This window comes from Astatotilapia calliptera, chromosome 3 (genome assembly GCF_900246225.1).
Source record: "Astatotilapia calliptera chromosome 3, fAstCal1.2, whole genome shotgun sequence".
Lineage (NCBI taxonomy): Eukaryota > Metazoa > Chordata > Actinopteri > Cichliformes > Cichlidae > Astatotilapia > Astatotilapia calliptera.
Window position 1 is genome coordinate 44217311 of NC_039304.1, and position 12567 is coordinate 44229877.

A 12567-nucleotide genomic window follows, 5' to 3' on the forward strand; every position below is an offset into this window, starting at 1 on the left:
TGCACTCTGTCCTCTCACACCTGGACAACAACAACACCTACGCCAGAATGCTGTTTATAGACTTCAGTTCAGCATTCAATACAATCCACCCCTCACAACTCATCAGGAAACTGACAGATCTGGGCATCAGTTCCCTCATCTGCAAATGGTTACTGGACTTCCTGACCAACCGCCCCCAACATGTCCGGCTGGATAACCACTGCTCATCTACCATCACAATGACCACAAGGCTGTGTGATGAGCCCTTTCTCACCTGGACGACCAACTGCTCCAAGCTGGTCAAGAAGGCTCACCAGCGCCTCTTCTTCTTGAGGACTCTGAGGAAGAACCACCTGTCCTCAGTAGGGATGGGTATCGAAAACCAGTTCTTGTTGAGAACCGGTTCCCACTGTTTCAATTCCTTGGAATCGTTTGCCATTTTTGCAAACGATTCCCTTATCGATTCCAGTCGCCCCGAATGACGTCACCACGTTGCGGAGCGTCATTTACCTGGCAGGAAACACGGCGCCTAAGCGGCTCAAACGCTCAAAAGTTTGATTATACTTTATGAGAACCGATGACAACAGGGCAACTTGCAAAGTAGATATTTCATTTAAGGGAGGAAACACTACGAATATGCAAAAGCATTTGCTCACAAAACACGCGATGACACGCATTTTTAATTCCGCTCCGGACTCGTGACTCTCAACCCAGCAGCAGCGCTAACGTTTGCACGTCCTCTCCCGTTAATGCGGCAGGTAAATAATCAACTAACAGTGCATATTATGTTAGCGCAATCTGCCTTATTACAAGACCTGCCATTACTGTACATGTAGGTGACCATGATGAGAGAGACAGACAGAGTCTGGCTGGCGCTCGCTGGCAGTTCTCGCTGCAGTCTACCGGTAGCGTCTCCTTTCAGGCCAGGATAGACGAATGTCACCGAGCAGTGACTAAGTTTGTGGTCAAAGGCTTGAACCCATTTGCCACAGCAGATGCCCCGATTTTAGGTAAGTGAATGTGTTTAATTGTGGGCAGGGACATTACTGGATATTCTTGTGTAATTGCCACAGAACAATTTATGTTATACTTTGTTATTGCTACAGAAGAATATTTATTTTATTATTTTACATTTACAATTTTTTTCCTTGGGGTCCCTGTGACACCCCATTGAAGAGCCGTAGGCTGGATCTCTTAAGATCTCACTGTTGGGTTTGTAAGGCCATGTTACTCCTAAATTTCTATCTTGTTCAAAGAGAAGATATAAAACAAAGTTCTAAGTGTTCTCCTTTAAAAAAAAAAAAAAAAAAAGAATCGATAAGAGAATCGATAAAGAATCGAATCGCTAAACAGAATCGAAAATGGAATCGGAATCGTTAAAATCTTATCAATACCCATCCCTAGTCCTCAGACATCCTGGTGAACTTCTATCGTTGCACCATCGAGAGCATCCTGACCAACTGTATAACAGTCTGGTACGGGAACTGCTCTGCCTCGGACCGGAAGGCGTTGCAGAGGGTCGTGAAAACTGCCCAGCGCACCGCCGGAGCACCACTTCCTGCCATAAAAGACATCTACAGGAAGCGGTGTCTGAAAAGGGCTGGGAAAATCATCAAAGACCCCAGTCACCCATCACATGGACTCTTCACCCTCCTGCCCTCTGGGAGGCGCCACAGGAGCCTCCGGACTAAGACCACCAGATACCGGAACAGCTTCTTCCCCACAGCTGTCAGACCCCTGAACTCTGCCTCCTGACATCTGACCCACGTTAAACTCATGGACTGAACATACACACCCCCACAATGGACAACTGTACCCTCAAACACACAATAATAACATGGACTGAACCACCACTCACAACCACTAGCACTTTATATAGCCTCTGTAGAAACTATCTACACCCTCACTTATCTTAACTGCACTACTGTATAGCTCTGTGTAAATAATCATTCTGTACATTCAATAATCTTTAATCCTACAACTGTTTACAACTTGCACAGTTCCCATTTCTGTATAGCTGTATATCTCAGATTTCTGTAAAGTTATTTATTTCATATTCTGTATAGTTTTTCATATTTATATCCTGTTCATAGCCTGTACATAGCTTGTACTCACTACAGCCTGTACATACTTAGTTATAGAATATTCACAACATACTTCATAATGTGTACATTATAACATACCACAATAGACCCATTTCTGTAATATACTTACATATCTATACTATTGCTAATATATATTGTAATATACCTATATCACTAAAGCACTTCTGGATGGATGCAAACTGCATTTCGTTGCCCTGTACCTGTGCATGTGCAATGACAATAAAGTTGAATTCTATTCTATTCTATTCTAAAATGATAGATTAACATAATTGGAACCACACCGAGCCTGTGTTTTGGTTGAATATTATTCAGCTTCATCCCCATGTATATCTTACACTAAAGAACAAGCTTCGAGGACAATCAATGTATCCCAGAAGACAAATGCAGTTCGAGAGCAAAGGTGTCGGTTTCAAGAGTCAACAAGGTGAACAGACAGCAGCACTGCCCTAAATCTTAAACCTTAAAGTGTTCAGCAGCACGTACAAATGTCATCGTAGACGGGAGCGTACGCTCCCAATCACAAGCCGAGAGGTTCACCAAATTCAAATCAAATTCAAATTTTATTTGTCACATACACAGTCATACACGGTACGATATGCAGTGAAATGCTTAGACAACTGCTCGTAACCTAAAGAAAAAAAGACTATGAAGACTTTTCCAGCTTTGTGTGTCTGTTAAAATGCTTTTTACAAATCCTGCTGGAATATGTCTGGTTACATCTGCAGTCAAAGTAAAATGGAAATAATTGAACAAGCGAGCAAACCATCAACTTCTCCCAGCATGCTGAGCTAATGATTAGTTGGTGTTTTTTTCCAAACACCCTCTCAACCTTCTCTCAACGTGATCACAATAAACTGTGAACAGACACCGAGGAGAGCAGCCGAAGACTTCATTCAGGAGCTGTTGAAGTACGCCGACTTCGGGGGCGCTACCTAGCCGACAATGGAGTTAGGCATGTTGAACTGGGCTCACGCCTGTCTAGCTTATATTTTAACAATTCCAAGCCCCTTTTAAAGGATAATTTAAACGAACTATCACTCCCCCTAACACCTGTGACCGACGGGGAAAAACGGACCAGTGGTTACAACCGGAAGGGCATCTAAACCCGAGGGGCCGGCATACTTATACTTAAGCAAGTGGGAGCTTGTCGCCTAGCTTGTCGCCTAGCTCGCAGTCAGGAAACACAATGGAGTATGAAGGTCTGAAATCGGACATCCTCTCCTCTCTGAAAGATGATATCTCCACGATTATCAGGTGAGTACTGACAAGTCCGCTTGCAGAGGATTTCGACTACCTCAAGTACAAACTAAGAGAAGTTAAGACGGAGATTGCTAACAACACAGCAGCAGTCCGCTCCGAAATTAACAATGTCAAGTCCGCTACTAGCCACCTGAAAGAGGGTTTATCATTATGGTCGGACAAGGTTGTCAGCCTCCAAGAGACGGCTGCAGGATTACAGACTGAGCTGGCTTGCTTAAAAGAAAAGAATGGAGCTATGGAGTCAAGAATGCGGAGGTGCAATATTCGTATTGTGGGTGTTGCGGAGGATGCCAGTTCCAGCTCGACCAGCTCAGTTTCTACTCTATTGAAAGATGTTCTGCAACTGGATGAAGAAATCCTGGTGGACCGCTCACATAGAGACCTTGCTCCCAGAAGATCTAACGGGAAACCTCAAGTTATCATCGCCAAACTCCATTACCAAGACTGCGTCAATGTGCTACGGCAGGCCCGGGAGCGGGGTCAGTTGCAACACAAGGGGAACCCTGTGGCCATCTTTCCTGATTACACCGCGAGCATTGCCATAGCTTGCTCTGCTTTTAAGGACGTGAGGAACCTGCTTCGAGGGCGTCAAGATGTCCGCTATGGAATAATGTTTCCAGAGAGACTGCGTATATCTTTTAGGGGCGAGAGTAAGGAGTTTCTGGATCCAGAGAAGGCAATGGTGTACGTGAAAAACGTCATCTTACCAAGTGAAACTGCCGGGTGAAGTTCCCCTCCTGACTGACTTGTTTCTAGCCAGTCGCAGATGATGGGCTTCGCAAGACACATGGTTTGGTGGACAGTAGAGCTGGGCGATATAAGATTTTTTTCATATCACGATATGTTTTTTTTCATTCCAGGAGATAACGATATATATCACGATATAAGCCAAATAACTATATTTGTAAGATTTAAATGTGCCGTTGCTCACAAGTAAAATGTGAAATAATCAGCAGCTTGTTTTTATTTAAATATTTATTTCCCATAATAAGTTCATCCATTAAGCGGATGAGAATGGATGGATGAAGTTCAACAGGGTAGATGTACTTAAGGAACATGAGACTTTTTCAGATAAATAAAGGCAAATATTGCAAACTACACAAAAGGCAGCCGCTAAAGCGTTTAAGTTTCAAAATAGAACAAACGAAACAGACTACTAAATTGTCAATTCCACTTAGAAACAAAATATTAATTCTAAAAATAAGTCTTAGTTTGTTTTACAGAAGAACAGACAAAACTGACTAACTTTTGTCAATATCAAATAAACTGAGAACTAAAAGGAAATTATCAATCTCTCCTTGTTGTATAGCTGAGCTTTTCAAACAGTTTTAACAGTTACTTTAGTCTGACAAAAGCTGAATGACGAATTAGCGCTTCCAGTCAGAGACTGAGGCTATGTCCACACGTACACGGGTATTTTTGAAAACGGAAATTTTCCGTTTTAAAAAAATAATCCCGTCCACACATAAAGGCAGAAATGAAGGAAAACGCTGCTATGAACATGCCAAAGCAGCAGGTGGAGCTAGATTCCTAATCGTGCAGAAATGTTGGCCAATCAGAAGTCTAGAAGCCTCGGTGGGAAAAAGTAAACAAAGCTGGGGCATAGAAGCAGAACTGAGTCGTATGTGTGGAGGGACAGTAACTGTGTGTATATGTAAGCATTTAAACACTGCAGCGAGTAGAATTAACAGTAACAGTATTGTAGAAATTTATTTCACCGAAAAAATAACGTGGCGCACAGTGTGACGCATGCACCAGTTTATTGTATTTCCAGACTTGCTTTCGGCACAATTTACAGTGCACGCTACTCTGTTTTTTGTCAGACTTGAAATAGCCGAAATACCTTCACACTACGGAACTTCTATGGCTCTTCCGTTCGACAATCTCTCCGGCATTGGAACCATCATCTTTTTTCTCTTCGGACACGCTCGGTTGATTTTTCTAGTCGGCACACTCATTTCCTCCATTACGGTCGCTGGCTGCTTCCCAAACAAATACACAATGTGCGGCTTGGCACTTGTGCTGTAGGTAACAAGTCACACGACGTGACGCTGTGGCTGTGATTGGTTCGGCTCTGCGCTACTTAATTTGGATTGGCTGACCTTTTTTTTTTTTTTTTTTTTTCCTCTATCGAGTAAAAGTTATATCGCGATAGATATCGTTATCGTTCTATCGCCCAGCTCTAGTGGACAGTGTAAGTACTTCGTTAATACCACATCATGTTAAGGCTGGATAAATGACGTTTGCACTACTTAAGGTGTTTATTAAGGTGCTATGTTATTTCATTCGGAGTGATAGCCAGGCAGCTGCCAGTTTTGTTTCTTGTCTTTTGTTTTTTTCTTGGTCCTAGTGTTTCCCCAATGCCAGCATTCCAATGTGTGGTCTTGTTCAGATGGGGATTCAGGGTCACCGGGTTCTACATGGTGACAGGGTTTGGGACACTGCCAGAATTTTTTCTATTTTCTTTCTTTCTTCTTTTTTTCTCCTTTCGGAGTCTGGGGGTGCATATTCATGCATAATGTTGTTCTCTGATTAGATAACTCTATGGCTGCTGTCAACAAACAGGTGAAGCGTACTGGTTATTCAGCCAACTTTGTAAGCTGGGACATTAAGTCTATGAATCACCCTGTTAAGCGCAAAAAGGTTCTTATACACCTCAAAAATCTCAACGCTGACATATCTTTTCTGCAGGAGACTCACCTTTGTATAGCAGACCAACATAGACTGAAGAATAGTTGGGTTGGCCAAACATTCCATTCCAACTTTAACTCTGAAGAGGATTGGATATCCTTATTGGTAAAAGCATCCCTTTTGCTGTATCAAGCATTTTATTTGATCCCATGGGCCATTATATTATTGTTGCTGGCCAACTTTATGGACTCAGACTAATTTTAGCCAGCATTTATGCTCCGAACTGGGATGATGAAAACTTCTTTGTCAATTTACTCTCAAAAATTGCAGATACAGTGGGGAAAAAAAGTATTTAGTCAGCCACCAATTGTGCAAGTTCCCCCACCTAAAATGATGACAGAGGTCAGTAATTTGCACCAGAGGTACACTTCAACTGTGAGAGACAGAATGTGAAAAAAAAAAAAAAAAATCCATGAATTCACATGGTAGGATTTGTAAAGAATTTATTTGTAAATCAGGGTGGAAAATAAGTATTTGGTCAATAACAAAAATACAACTCAATACTTTGTAACATAACCTTTGTTGGCAATAACAGAGGTCAAACGTTTACTATAGGTCTTTACCAGGTTTGCACACACAGTAGCTGGTATTTTGGCCTATTCCTCCATGCAGATCTTCTCGAGAGCAGTGACACTTTGGGGCTGTCGCCGAGCAACACAGACTTTCAACTCCCGCCACAGATTTTCTATGGGGTTGAGGTCTGGAGACTGGCTAGGCCACTCCAGGGCTTTCAAATGCTTCTTACGGAGCCACTCCTTTGTTGCCCGGGCGGTGTGTTTTGGATCATTGTCATGTTGGAAGACCCAGCCTCGTTTCATCTTCAAAGTTCTCACTGATGGATGGAGGTTTTGGCTCAAAATCTCACGATACATGGCCCCATTCATTCTGTCCTTAACACGGATCAGTCATCCTGTCCCCTTGGCAGAAAAACAGCCCCATAGCATGATGTTTCGACCCCCATGCTTCACAGTAGGTATGGTGTTCTTGGGATGCAACTCAGTATTCTTCGTCCTCCAAACACGACGAGTTGAGTTTATACCAAAAAGTTCTACTTTGGTTTCATCTGACCACATGACATTCTCCCAATCCTCTGCTGTATCATCCATGTGCTCTCTGGCAAACTTCAGACAGGCCTGGACATGCACTGGCTTCAGCAGCGGAACACGTCTGGCACTGCGGGATTTGATTCCCTGCCGTTGTAGTGTGTTACTGATGGTGACCTTTGTTACTTTGGTCCCAGCTCTCTGCGGGTCATTCACCAGGTCCCCCCGTGTGGTTCTGGGATCTTTGCTCACCGTTCTCATGATCATTTTGACCCCACGGGATGAGATCTTGCGTGGAGCCCCAGATCGAGGGAGATTATCAGTGGTCTTGTATGTCTTCCATTTTCTGATGATTGCTCCCACAGTTGATTTTTTCACACCAAGCTGCTTGCCTATTGTAGATTCACTCTTCCCAGTCTGGTGCAGGTCTACAATACTTTTCCTGGTGTCCTTCGAAAGCTCTTTGGTCTTGGCCATGGCGGAGTTTGGAATCTGACTGTTTGAGGCTGTGGACAGGTGTCTTTTATACAGATGATGAGTTCAAACAGGTGCCATTCATACAGGTAACGAGTGGGGGACAGAAAAGCGTCTTACAGAAGACGTTACAGGTCTGTGAGAGCCAGAGATTTTCCATGTTTGAGGTGACCAAATACTTATTTTCCACCCTGATTTAGGAATAAATTCTTTACAAATCCTACCATGTGAATTCATGGATTTTTTTTCACATTCTGTCTCTCACAGTTGAAGTGTACCTCTGGTGCAAATTACTGACCTCTGTCATCATTTTAGGTGGGGGAACTTGCACAATCCACAATCGGTGGCTGACTAAATACTTTTTTGCCCCACTGTATGATAACACACAATCTCATCTTAGCTGTGCTTTCTAGCCTAGACCAATGATCTAATAAGGATACTCCTAAATCAAAACCCGCAGAAATTATTACATGCTTTTTCCAATCCCACGGCATTGTTGCCTTTTGGCGTTTTCATAACCTTTCATCAAGGGCATACTCCTACTACTCTCCTGTCCACAAAACATTCTCTCGGATAGATTTTTTTCTTTTATTGATAAACGTGCTCTTCCACTGGTTGAAACTTGCAATTATCAATCTATTGTTATTTCAGACCATGCTCCCCTAGTGATGAGAATGCACATCCCTAGTGCCAATCGCATATACTGCCCCTGGAGTTTTAATCCTCTTTTACTCTCTAATGAAGCATTCATGAATTTTAGAAAATCTGAGATTAGAGACTTTCTTGAACCAAACCAGACCCCTGGGATGTCTTTTTCAGTCATATGGGAGTCACTGAAAGCCTATCTTCGGGGTCAAATTATCTCATTTTCAGCAGCAAGAAAAGAAGCTGACACTGAGCACTTGAAACAGCTATTATATGATATTTTTCGGTTAGATATAAACTACAGTCACTCACCATCGGAAAGCACCCTTAAAGAACGTCAGACCCTCAAAATGAAATTTGATCTTTTTTCAACAAAGCAAGTGGAGCAACCTATCCTAAAGTCTAGACGTACTTTCTATGAGGAGGGAATTGGCAGTGTCTTAGCACATCATATATGTCAAAAGTCATCCAAACAGTTCATCTCTGAAATAGCTGATGAACAGGGCCTAAAGCATACAGACCATGCAGAAATCAACTCCTGCTTCCAACAATTTTACTCTTATTTATAATACCGCAGAATCACACCAAGATGAGTCTGCTATGGACAGTTTCCTTAGTTACCTCAGTATAACCACAGTTGACCCAAAACTGGTTACTGAACTCGAAAGGGACCTCTCTATCCAGGAGGTCATGATGGCGATTGGTGGAATGCAAAGTGGCAAGTCCCCTGGACCAGATGGATTTTTAAAGACATTTTCTAACGAACTTGCACCACTTCTGCTGTCAGTCTTTTTGGAGTCCTATTCATCTGGCACTCTCCCTCCAACTATGAGAGAAGGGTTTTTTTCCACTCATTCTTAAAAAGAACAAAGACCCTCTCAAATGTAGCTCATACTGGACGATTTCACTGCTAAACACCAATGCAAAAATTCTTGCAAAGATTTTTTCACAGCGCTTAGAGGTCGTGTTACTAACAATCATCTCCACAGACCAAAACGGCTTTATCAAGGGCAGACACTCTTTCTTCAACATTAGACGCATCTTAAGCATAATTCATGACCTTCCCTCAAAGGATTACACCTGAAGCCCTACTGTCACTTGATGCTGAGAAGGCCATTCGACCGGGTGGAGTGGGACTACCTTTTATATAGTTTGAGCAAATTTGCCGTCCCGGGCTGCTCTGTCACTAATTATCGTTACTGTACTTTCATTACAAGTGTTATACTGTAAAAGCAACAGGCTGCACTCTGATTCAGCTCCTGCGCAGAGCTGATTATTAAATATGTGCATTCAGTCTCCACATGTGTAAAGACAGTAACACCAACTTTATTTTATTTTTTTAAGCTTGTACCTCAGTAACTCCTCATTAATCTGTAACTATGGATTAAACTGTAGAACTGAAAAAATGTAAGAGAAGAACTTCAGATCCTGAGCGTGTGAGGAGAGAAGGATCAGCTTTATTTCAGATTTAAGAGATAGACTTTATAATTCAGTTTGCGATGGTTCTGTTCTCTTTGCGATTACAGGAGCTGCCCTCAGGTTCAGACCTCAGCACCAGTCAATGACAGCAGACAGATCATCCAACATGTTCACATGTTAACTGCAAAATTAACTGATGAAAACAGTACAAAGGTTAAAGTACCACATGTGCTGTCAGTGAAAGCTGCAGCTGTTTTATTGATGAAGTCAAAGACAAAAAGTCAAAAGGATTAATCACCCATGTAACTGTGTCACTATATATCAGCATTAACATAGCCCTGTTTGGTGTTTCAAAGAGCTGCTGATCTGTAAATGTCCGGAGACTCTGGAGAGTATCCGAGTATTTATGACGTTACACGTTACACAAACCAAAAGTCTCCATCACAGTGTTCATGAAGATGAGGAGTACTGAAGATTTCCCAGTGAGGGAGCTGCTGGTGAAGATGATGAGTTCCGCTTGATCAATGCCATGAGCTTCAGTCTTCCTGGTGTTTCTTGAATGAAGCCTCTATGGGCAGAAATCTGTGCCATCAGAACCTGAATATGAATAAGTTAAATTTGAATTTGAATTGCTCAGATTGAATCTGAATTGTAACTTGAATAAATGCTTTAAAATACTGAACATGAATTATCCTAATTTGAAATTCAATTTATTGGTTTGAAAATGATCATCACTAAATTGAAATTTAATTTTATATTTTGAAAACGAATTAATTTTCTTTGAAACCGCATTTTATCCTTTAAAAATTCAGCTTTCGAATAATTTCAGATTCACTTCTCACCATTCAGTTTCAGTTCTACAATTCAATTTCAGTTCCAAAATTCAGTTTTTTGGGACTTAAATCCGGTTCCGGTTCAAGAGTAGTCGAGTGCAGATTAATAGAACTACGTTTTGCTAGCAGGCCTACAGCATCTTGAGCTGAATTAAGACTTCAGAAGTCATTTGTCATGTCGAATGACCAGCGGATAAACTCTCAGGTTACTAATAAATGTATTACATGTATAGGAACAAGCGTCATGTTAACAAATGATAGCCATACAGTACCTTTAATCTTATTGTAGGTGTTAGCTAAAAATGCTAATTTAGCGTAGTTTGCCCTGAATTCAGCTTTGACAAACAAATATGATCGACTGTTTCTAGTAGAATTCCAAAGTTGTCATCTTGTACCCTCTCAGAGTATGCTTGCAGAGACCCCTACAGTAGGGAAACATGCAAACCGGTAGGGATGGGTATTGATAAGATTTTCACGATTCTGATTCCATTTTCGATTCTGTTTAACGATTCGATTCTTTATCGATTCTCTTATCGATTCTTTTTTAAAAAGGAGAACACTAAGCTTAGAACTTTGTTTTATATCTTCTCTTTGAACAAGATAGAAATTTACAAGTAACATGGCCTTACAAACCCAGCAGTGAGATCTTAAGAGATCCAGCCTATGGCTCTTCAATGGGGTGTCACAGGGTCCCCAGGAAAAAAAATTGTAAATGTAAAATAATAAAATAAATATTCTTCTGTAGCAATAACAAAGTATAACATAAATTATTCTGTAGCAATTACACAAGAATATCCAGTAATGTCCCTGCCTACAATTAAACACATTCACTTACCGAAAATCGGGGGCATCTGCTGTGGCAGCCTTTTACCACAAACTTAGTCTCTGCTCGGTGACATTAGTCTATCCTGGCCTGAAAGGAGACGCTACCGGTAGACTGCAGCAAGAACTGCCAGCATCTGAGCCAGACAGACTCTGTCTCTCTCATCATGATCACCTAAATGCACAGTAATGTCAGGTTTTGTAATAAGACAGATCGCGCTAACATACACTCAACAAATATATAAACGCAACACCTTTGTTACTGCTCCCATTCCCCATGGGATGGACGTAGAGACCTAAAATTCATTCCAGATACACAATATAACCATCCCCCCCAAACAGTGGTCACAAATCAATCCAAATGTGTGGTAGTGGGCACATCTGCTATATTGAGATAATCCATCCCACCTCACAGGTGTGCCACATCAGGATGCTGATCTGACATCATGAGTAGTGCACAGGTGTACCTCAGACTGCCCACAACAAAAGGCCACCCTGGAATGTGCAGTTTTTTGCGCTATTGGGGGTCTGGGGACCCAGAACCGGTCAGTATCTGGTGTGACCACCATTTGCCTCATGCAGTGCAACACATCGTCGCATGGAGTCTATCAGATTGTCAATTGTGGAATGTTGGTCCACTCCACTTCAATGGCTGTGCGAGGTTGTTGGATATTCGTGGGAACTGCTACACGCTGTCGTATACGCCGGTCAAGCACATCCCGAACATGCTCAATGGGTGACATGTCCGGTGAGTATGCTGGCCATGCAAGAACTGGGACATTCTCAGCTGCCATCTGCCCTGAACAATGTGAACCATGATTCATCCGTGAAGCGCACACCTCTCCAACGTGCCAGACGCCATCGAATGTGAGCATTTGCCCACACAAGTCTGTTACGGCGACGAGCTGGAGTCAGGTCAAGACCCCGATGAGGACGACGGGCATGCAGTTGAGCGTCCCTGAGACGGTTTCTGACAGTTTGTGCAGAAATTGTTTGGTTGTGCAAACCAATTGTTCCAGCAGCTGTCTGGGTGGCTGGTCGCAGACGATCTTGGAGGTGAACCTGCTGAATGTGGAGGTCCTGGGCTGGTGTGGTTACACGAGGTCTGCGGTTGTGAGGCCGGTTAGATGTGCTGCCATATTCTCTGAAACGCCTGTGGAGACGGCTTATGGTTGAGAAATGAACATTCAATGCACGGGCGACAGATCTGGTTGACATTCCTGCTGTCAGCATGCCAATTGCACGCTCCCTCATTGCTTGTGGCATCTGTGGCATTTTGCTGTGAGACAAAACTGC